The sequence below is a fragment of the Rattus norvegicus genome, chromosome 7 (genome assembly GCF_036323735.1).
Source record: "Rattus norvegicus strain BN/NHsdMcwi chromosome 7, GRCr8, whole genome shotgun sequence".
Classification (NCBI taxonomy): Eukaryota; Metazoa; Chordata; class Mammalia; order Rodentia; family Muridae; genus Rattus; species Rattus norvegicus.
The window spans coordinates 84,921,965-84,931,563 of record NC_086025.1 but is presented as its reverse complement, the minus strand read 5'-3'; positions in this window follow the sequence as shown (position 1 = coordinate 84,931,563).

Below are 9,599 nucleotides of genomic sequence, written 5' to 3'. Positions count from 1 at the left end.
TTGTTGTTAGTTTAAAATTAAAAAAATTAAATTTCTAATATGGTAAAAATGATGGTTATAATTCAAATAAACAATCGCTTCTTAGATTTCCCAGGGTTTTTTTTTTTTTTTTTGAGAATGGAAAACATTGCATGCATAGTAAAAGGGACTTTGATATGTAATTAAGGACTGTGAGGTTGGAAGATGATCCTCAATTATATGGATGAACCCATGGTAATCCCCAGGTTTTTCATAAGAGGGAGATCAAGTCAAAGTCAGACAGGAGATGGGATGATAAAATATGAGATCTGAGTGCTTTGGAGATGCAAGATGGTTGAGGCAAGCGATGCTCATGAGGCCTGGACAAGCTGAATGAAGCCAAGAAGACAAATGCTCCTTGCAAACTGTCTGCAAAGAACGTAGGAAGCCTTGTGGACACCTTGGATTGAGCCCATAAGACCCATGTGCAGACTTTTGGTCTCCAGAATTCCCAAATAATGAAATCATGTTTTTTTAAATCTTCAAGCTTGTAATAATTTGTTATACTGGAAACTAATATACTATCTCCCAACTCAGTCTAGTGGTGAATTCCTCTCAATGATGCATACTTACTTGCCAGCCCTTTAGTGAACTCTGCTAGATAAGAGTTTTTATATTGCATGCATTTATCAAATGTAATAGCCAAAGACATCAGAGCCTTCACATCCCAAATGTTTCTCTACGTTCTCAGAGTTGTTTGAGTGTCTCTTTCAAGCTTACTTCTCTTTAAAGAGGGATGATTACTGGGGTCATTAGTAGACTAGTTTATGCATTTATTTAAGTTATTCATTGAGCCCAGTCCTTTCTAGACCCCAAGGATAGTAATGTCAGACTGAAATGAAGTTCTATGAAGGAACCAAGTTTAACGATGAAGGATATCTCAGGATTTCATTGTCATTAAGGTGGCCAGGGAACACACTTGTATCAAGACCTTTAACAATTAACCTTAACTGGTTAATTGAAGAGCTAGGGAGAGCTGGCATCAATGGTCTTGGTAGAGGGAGTAACAATAAAAACAAAAGAAAAGAAAACAAAACAACACTAAAGAACTGGAAAGGAGAAGATACTGGAGCTTAGATGATACAAAGACAGAGCAATAAGTATAAATTTTGAGTGCTGTGAGAAGTTTTTGGGTTTTTCATATAAGTGTATGTGCCTGCAAAATTGGGTCAAGATAGGGGGAGGGAGAGGGAGAGAGAGAGGGAGAGGAGAGGTAGGGAGAGGTAGAGAGAGAGAGGGAGGGAGAGAGAGAGGGGGGGGATTTGAGGACGAGTTTTGTTTTAAGATATCAGCTGGGCTGTTTGGAGGAAAACGGATCACAGGAAGGAAGGAATGGGAGCAGGGAGACCAATTCAACTTGTTTATTATAGTCTAGGGAGATATAATAGTAGTCAGGATTAGGAGAGTAACCAGAGAGATGGACATAAATTACCCAACTCATGATATACATTGGAGAATGTGCTGATGGGTCTAAAAGACAAATTGGATACGTGCATGAAAAGACGGGGGTGGGGGGCAGTGGGAAAAATTGGATGTGTGCATTGGGGTCCCTTTTAGTGGGATTGAAGAGGGACAGATTTTTGGAAGCAGAACAGGAAATCCTGATCTTCCACCTGGAAACATTGAGTTTGGAACTGTCTTTCTGTCTCCAAGAGATGTAAGCAGAGATGTTGCCATTGAATAAGTGGCTCTCCAACACAGAGGAAGTCAGGGCTAGAGAATGAATTCAGGAGTCACAGTCACTGAGGCCATTGAGTGGGGATAAGAAGCTGCTGGTGCCCTTCTCCCCATATGAGATCACCAATCAGTTTTGGTATGAACAACGTATCGAGACAGAGACAGAGGTGGGTGGACCTACACTTATCAATTCACAGGCAGCCATGTTGGAAATGTTAGGCACTGTACTGGTGTGTGTCCCAGATGACTGTCTTCACCATTTACTGTCATGTTGTTTCCTACCACTGCTGGTCATGTCTCTGCTTTGTGTCTCAAACTTGACCACAGTTGGGAAACCTGGCCCACAGGCCTCCAATATTTCTACCTGTGGACTCACCCACACAACAAAAGTGTCTCCTATAACTGAGTTTTGGCACCAGATGACTGCATCCCAGGACTTACTGTGAGAAGTCAGGAAGTCAGTTAAGGGAAGAGGGGTGTATTTGGCTAGGAGGTAGCTCCTCATCTTACAAAAGGGATAATTGGCAATGAACTCATCTTCATGAAGATGGATAGGGGGACCCTTGCTGCCACCAGAGGTCTTTGGGGGTGGGGGGCTGCTGTTGTCTCCTGGATGTGTGGTTGGCTCAGGCATTAAACCAGTGGTTCTCAACCTTCCTTACCTTTTAGTACAGTTCCTCATGCTGTGGTGGCCCCAACTATAAAATTATTTGTTGCTACTTCGTAACTGTAATTTTGCTGCTGTTATGAATTATAAGGTACATATCTGACACACAGGATATCAGATATGTGATCCACAGGTAGAGACCAACTTGGTGACTAAGCTTCTACTTTGAGAGAAAGGATCACCCTTTGGCCTGTGTTGTAGATCATATAGAAGGGACATTTTATCTCTTATCCTATACCAACTTTCTGCCTGCCAATCAAGGTAGCATCTACGTCTGCAGATAAGTATCTCAGATCTTCAGTTAATTCCACAGATGAGATATTATGGAGCAAGTGCCCTTGGAAGCCAGTTGAGAGGAATACTGTAGATGAGCTTGGCAATTTATAGTTCCTGAAGACACAACATGTAACGTGTGACGACAGATTCTTGGTCCAGCAGAAGTGGCACGTGCTTGTCACAGGATGTTAGAGAAGAGCAGTTGGCACTTTGGGACACAATTAAAGGTAGAAAATTGCTGGTAATAAATACTGGACCTTCTCTACTGTCCTTTCTTTTCTTATGTAATATAACATTTGTGTGCATTCAATTTTAATGGGAGACACACATTCTATAATCTAGATCAAGGACTTCCAAATTCTGCATGCATTCCTTCCAGCAAATCACTGACTCATATATAGAAGATTTTTTTCTAGCCTTTCTCTCTCTCTCTCTCTCTGTCTTTCTCTCTGTCCCTCTTTCTGTCTCTCTCTGTCTCTCTGTCTCTCTGTCTCTAAAACACATGACCTTGATCAAGTCCTTAGTTTGGCTCAGTCTCAGTTTATCAGTTTGATGAAAAGGCTAACAGATATTCCAGGATGCTGGAAAGATGCTGGGAACTTTGCATCCATAAATGACTCACTGGAAGTATTTAGGAAAACAGGGCCACCTGGAAGGCTTAGAGATCAAGTTGTTCTGGATTCTCACACAGAATAATCTACTAATGAGTTGGTTTCATTTGCAGGCTATAAGCCATCTTTATAGACAGCAAATTACGAGATGCTTTCAAATCAATTCTTTCTATTGAAATAACAGAGAAACAGCAAACTTTGCAAAAAGTTGTGAGCTATTTCTATGGCTATGTCCAGAGTTAGTTAGTGATTTATTTTCTTGCAGTCTTTGGGCTGCCACATGGAGGGACACATTTGGAGCACTGAGTGCCACTGTGCCTGAGGTAAGAAGCTAGACAAGATCTTGGTCCTCACAAGATTCATGAACTGGTGGGAGACACAGTCGGGAGAGAATATTTGTAACATGTGGGGAGTGCTGTCAAAGGAGGACACCTATTCACCTATTAATATGTTAATAAGTGTGCCAAGGATGGTATTTTGTTTAGTTGGCTGCATGACAAAATGCCATGAACCAGGAGCTTAAGCAACAAGTAGTCAGTCTACCCCATTTTTAGTGGTTCACAGCACACAGTAGAAGCATCAGATCAGTCTGCCAGAAGATTCAGTCCCTGCTGAGGACTCCATTTTTGGCTTTTAGATAGTGATTCTTATCATGTCTTCATATGGTCCTCTGACCCCTTTTCCTTCCTTCCTTCCTTCCTTCCTTCCTTCCTTCCTTCCTTCCTCCCTTCTTTCCTTCCTCCTTCCTCCTTCCTCCTTCCCTCCCTCCTCCCTTTCCCTTTCTTTCAACTTTTTATTCGTTGTGACTTTTGCATCATGCATCCTAATCCCACTCATTTCTGCACCCCTTCATATCTGCACTTGGCCCTTGCAACCTCTCCTACCCCAAAACAAAACCAAACAAAACAGAACAGAAACAAACAAACACATTTCCGTGGGAGCTGCAATGTGTTACAGTTCAAACATCATTACTTGCAAATGTTCATTGCAATGAGTCATTGGTCTGGTTTGAGGTCTCTGACTTCTGCTACACTATCAATACTGGGACCTCACTGGGACTCCTCTCCTATATCCTCTAGTTGTCCTGTGTCATAGAGATCCTGCAGCTTTGGACCTTCAAGGACTGCCCCATTCAAGTGCTCCAACAGTCCATTTAAATGGGGTAGATGTTGGGGAGGGCCAACTCATAGTCTGGGTCTGTACGTGGTTGGTAGCTGAGTTGGTCAGCCCACCAGCTCTCTTGCACCCACCCCACCATTTGTGGGGGGCAAGCTCTTACACAAGCACAGCAGTTGTCAAAGGGTGTGGCCAGCTCTTCCACAATCACACCCTCAGGGCTGGCTCACCACTGCCAGCTCTATTGCTCAGGTGCAGGGCTCAAGTGCTGCAACAAATGAGGGATAGGGACAGTTCTCCTGAGCTCACAGCCCTGGGGCCTGCTCATTGAAGACACCACCTCCAGGGCCAGTTCTACTTTGATGCCCAGGCGAGGGGCTGCAGAGCTGCAACCAGCCAGGGTTGTGCTCCACTCTCCTGCTTGAAAGAACTCAGGGCCAACTCTTTTCTTCTGAGGGTACTAATCTCATCCTGGGCCCCACTCTCCTCGTACTACCTACTAGTACTTACCTCCCAAAGACTACCGTAAAATCCCAACACATTAGGCACCAGTGATTCAACTAGGAATTTGGGGGAGGCACAATACTGTGTATGACTGTGTATGAAGTAAGTGAAATGAAAGCTCAGCTCACCTGAAGGTCATTGAGAAGGACGGTCTGGTGTGGGGAGGGGTTAGAGCAGCAAGCAAGAACTATTCTAGCTGAGAATGCTAGAACACTCCTGATTTTCCTGTTTCCTAGGCTTTTAAGTAGGATGTTCTTACCATGTGGAAGTTTCCTATCTCTATCTAGTCCAATGTTTCTCAACCTATGGGTCGTGACTCCTCTGGGGTTGCATATCAGATATCCTACACATCAGGTATTAACATTATGATTCATAACAGTAGCAAAATTACAGTTACAGAGTAACAACAGTACAGGGCTATAGTTGGGGATCACTACAATGTGATGAACTGTGCTAAGGGGTCACAGCATTGGGAAGGTTAAGAACCATCTAGGCTTTCGAATGAGGTTGTATCTGTTCATCTGCACTCAGACCGCTGTTCTCTTTCACCAGCTTCTTCCACCTTGGACCCGAGATAACCTCATTGTCCCTTCCATTGCAGTTTGGAGCCTCTCTGGTGAGTTCCTGTAGGCCCGTCAGGAGGAGCCTCTTTGGTGAGTTCTTGTAGGTCCATCATTTCTCATATTTATTCACTGGTGCACAACTCCGGGCATCTGTGAAGATCACATCTTTTCTTTTTCATGTTTTTTTCTTTTTCCTTTTGTTTTTGTCTAATCCCATAGTGGAGCTGCACTTACTGGTGATTAAACACTTTCCTTTAAATAAACTGCCACAAAACTGAATAGCATAAAACAACAAAGTTTTATCCAATTCTTGGGCTATCTGGGAGGGCCCCTTGAATTCCGCAAAATGATGTTTGCTGCACCCCTTCGGGTGAGTAAGAACAGCAGATGGACTGGCTGACTGCACTCACAGATCCAGATGTTGGGAGCCGATACTCAACCTTTCTTTTCTTCAGTGTGGTCTTCCACGATGGGGGCTCAGATTAGCTTTCAATACTTTGTCTGTTTTCTTGAAGAGGACAGGAACTATATTTGTTTTGCCCAGAGTCACTATTATTGAATGAGTAGAGACTCCTGATGCAGCTGTCCTGTTATTTTTGAATCTGAATCAGCTCCCCCTGCCCCACTCTCAGATCCTCAGTTTGGGTTACTATGTTCAGGGATGTGGAACTTTTAGGAGGTGGCTGGGCGAATGTCAGTAAGGGTAGGCCTTTGAAGGGAGAAGCCTTCCTTTGTTCTGGTCCCTGATCGCTATGGTATAAATAAGCTAGTACCTTATGCCACAGTCTCCAGAGGTGGAAGCACTCCCATCACGACAGGTCGAAGTCCCTCTGAATCCATGAGGCCAAATAAACCTCCCCTTCCTTAAGTTGTTTCTGTCGAGTATTTTTTTCACCGCAATATGGAGCTAGCTTGTTTAAAATGTGCAATCCTGGCTGAAAGGGACAAGATTGGGAACCCTACCATGTCATTTTACAATGTAGCAAAAGATTGGAGCTCTGACATTCCCCCTCCTTCTTATGATCCAACACTTAGTCCAGATGCAGCTCAGCACAGCTTTTCCTTAGTCACCGTTCACACTGATTATGTCCATGTTGGCACAGCACCTTGGATGGACTTTTTAATAGCATGAGTCACACGGTTTTACTAACGATGTATGTCTTTCACAATTCAGTATACAGTCCCTCAGGCAGTGTGATAAGGTTAAATTGATTCCTAACAAGTCATCAGCATGAATTCAGAGTTCATCAATATATTAGTGTATACTAATACTGTATATTGTCTACAGAAATTTCCCTCTATAACATAAAGATCATTCAATAATTTAATAACTTTCCTTCTGTAAATATTTATAAATTACCTACTGTGTGCCAGGCACTGAGCTGATGACAAGGATAAAGCAGACCCCCTAATCTTGAGGGGAATCTTGAGCAGAAATGTATTAGGTAAAGTACATTTCTACATAGAAAAGTGGGAAGAAACATAAAACTAGTGGTATCCACTGAGCAGGGTGGCCAGGAAGTGCAAGGGACTGATTTCTAAAGTGAGGTTAAGCCAGCTCTGGGCAGGTTAAATTAAGTGTCAGAAGCCGTCAGAACAGCAGGGGAAGGAAAGAGCTATGCGAAGATGCAGGGAGCAGGTGTGAGTGTGGTCTGCAAGAAGAGCTCGTGGGCCAACAGCTACTTCCTTTCATCCATGATGGAAGCATTGCTTAGCCAGTGCTTGGTGCAGGGTGGACGGCAAAGGGAGTCTGGTAATTCCAGTGGGAATCAGCCCCATTTCTCAATTAAGAGACAGATCATGGCAGGGAAGAGAGAATCTTTGTGGTATTGTCTTTGTCTTCTTTCCTACGATCCCGTCTTAGCCAATTAACCCAGGTCCACAATCTGTTCTCAAGGGCTATACCCTAGGAATGCCTTTCAAGTGCTCATGCTGTGTGCTCACACTCATGCCATTCGAGAAATGCCATGTGCTCCCCAGGTCCTCTCGGCATGTCTGAAAGCAAGAGAGATAAGCTAGCGTCTTTGGCCTAGGATTGTCACTGCAGAACGCCTGTCTCTTCTGTAACCCACCTGTTCCCTCTTAAGCCCACGAACAACAGTAGGAACCCTGTGTGGGATAGTCTCTTCTTTCATCAAATGGCGAAGGAACAGAATCATGTAGATGGTAGAACACAGTGTCATACTGTTAGATAGCACATCTGTGTTCTGATGACTAAGCTTTGTCACCTGGCCAAGCTTATCTGATGACCCTCTGTCCCCTTAGGGTGAGAGCCTTCCATCCCCTATGCAAATGTGTTGCTGTCAGCTCGGCTTCATTAGTTCACTAAGTAGAATATAGCTTAGGCTCAGGCTGGTTGCTCAGGTAGGTCTGAGGCTGATTTCCATTTCTTTCTCTCCCTTCTCCCCAAAAAACCTTTATTTTTCTCCCTTCTTCTAAAGTAAAGTCTGGTAAAGGAATTTTAGACGTGGTTATAGGGCCACTGATCGTTTTATAGGAGACCAAGCTGTAGGCAAGAAGCATCATGTTTTGGGATGTTCATGTAATCATGTATGAAGACAATTTTCTGTTTCACCATTGTTGAAGCTGTTCCTTTGGGGTCATGTTCTTGGTACTACAAGGGTGACCAGAAAGGATGCCACAAACTCAAGGTGAAAGACAGCTGGCTGGCTTTGCTGTCCATTCTTCAATAACAACAAAGTTTGGGCTCTGGAGATGAACTCTTGTGATATAGATTCTCATTTAGATTTCTTAACACATGGTACTTGGCTTCCTCATCGATGATGTGGTTAGGATAAGACTAAATGTTGGCTTGAATCTGGCACTGTCACTCAGTGGTCTCTGAGGATTTGACTTCATCTCTCTTGTGCTTCAATTTCCTCTTCAAGTGGTGACAATGACAGCTTCCCTCATTGGCTAGTAGTGAGGGCTATGTGAACTGACACTCTTTATGGTACGGGAGTGTAGAATAGTGATAGAGGTTCTCATGGGTCTTCTATGCTGAGTAAATGAGTAGCCGACACACTGGGTAAATGAGCACTGCCCACACGGAGCAGGAGTTCCCTTAGCAAGTGGTAAATCTTGGGTCGTGCGCCTTTTAGTACAGTAACACTGTGTCCTCAGGCAGTTATGTGGTTTCTGCCTTCAATACTCATTCTGGGCATTTTACAGCCACCCAGGATCCTTAAGCTGGTGAGCCTCCTGCCTCAGCTCTGAACACTGGGTTTGTAGAAATACAGTATACTAGAACTTGGAAATTAAACGTATCTGTATTTGTGCTTGTGTGTGTGTTTGTGTGTGTGTGAGTGCATTACTGGACATCAAATTTGTGCTTTTTAGCTATTCATATATCCACATCCCTCCTACCCTACATTTCATCTAAACTCCCCAAACTCAGGTTTATAAGTTCACCTGGGAGAAAGCTCTCAGGCTAGTGCTTCCCACAGTCCCTCTCCCGACCCAGTGCTCTCCAGGATTTTCTGTTAGGAATGTAGAGGCGCTCATGCATGTCCACTCACCCTTTCCCCCCTGATAAGGGGAACCTGAGGGAGAGCAGCTGAGCCATATTAAAGCATGGTGAAGTTGCTGTGCCATGGAAAGGGTGCTCTGATTTCTCTGCTCTATAAAACACCCCATATAAACTATAAAATGAAATATTTACATTTTACATACCTACAAGTACTGGGTTGATCGAGTGAAGTGATTTGGTAGATTTCCAAGTCCACGAGGCTTGCACGTTCTGGTTTTGCTTCACCTGGTGCAAGCCGATACTCTGGCTTCCAGACGAGTACATTTTTATGGCTGGGTCATTCCTACAGGGATCTGGAGGCCATCCTGGTGCTGAGAGAACTTAAAGAGAGGTCGTGGTGGCACTTCCAGTGATATGCCAATCAAGTTCCTAATAACCAGAATGGGAGTGTGTGTTTGTAATTAATTTTCATATATTATATATAAAATATATATTATATATGTGCTTGTGTGTGTATGTATGTGATTAATTTTCCTGATTTTATGAAAGGGAATTTTAAGATCATATAACTTTTAAAACTTTCTACTCACAGTTGCTGAGTTTTGGCATCTGATATGAAGACCAAACAAACACGCTGTCAAAGATGAATCATGAAGTGAGAGTTATAGATTGAAAAAGGGAAGAAATAAACAAGCAAA